Source organism: Belonocnema kinseyi, chromosome 5, assembly GCF_010883055.1.
Source record: "Belonocnema kinseyi isolate 2016_QV_RU_SX_M_011 chromosome 5, B_treatae_v1, whole genome shotgun sequence".
Classification (NCBI taxonomy): domain Eukaryota; kingdom Metazoa; phylum Arthropoda; class Insecta; order Hymenoptera; family Cynipidae; genus Belonocnema; species Belonocnema kinseyi.
Genome location: NC_046661.1, coordinates 59751043 through 59751399, shown reverse-complemented (window position 1 = coordinate 59751399; position 357 = coordinate 59751043).

The window sequence follows — 357 nt, the reverse complement described above, 5'->3', positions numbered from 1 at the left end:
TTATATATAAAGTTTATAAGTCGGGCTGATGAATGATAAAGAATTCTGTGTGTATTGGAGTCGTAAGCGCTTAATATGTATGCGTATTGGTCGATTTTTCTTGTAGATGGCCCAATGGAAGTTTTTAACATGCAAAATTGCTATGAAAAAGGATATTAGTTCTATTCTGATTTTTCTCGGAATCGGTTTGAATGTACGATTGGTATATAGAATTGCGATTAGGAATAAAATGTAATATGTTCCAGTTTTTTTTCTTAATGAGTTAACCTTCGTGGGCCTTATTGCATTCTATCTCACCCTTTTCCTGAATTATGGTGTGGAAACGGCCTCAACTTGATTTAGCGCCTACCTAGCACA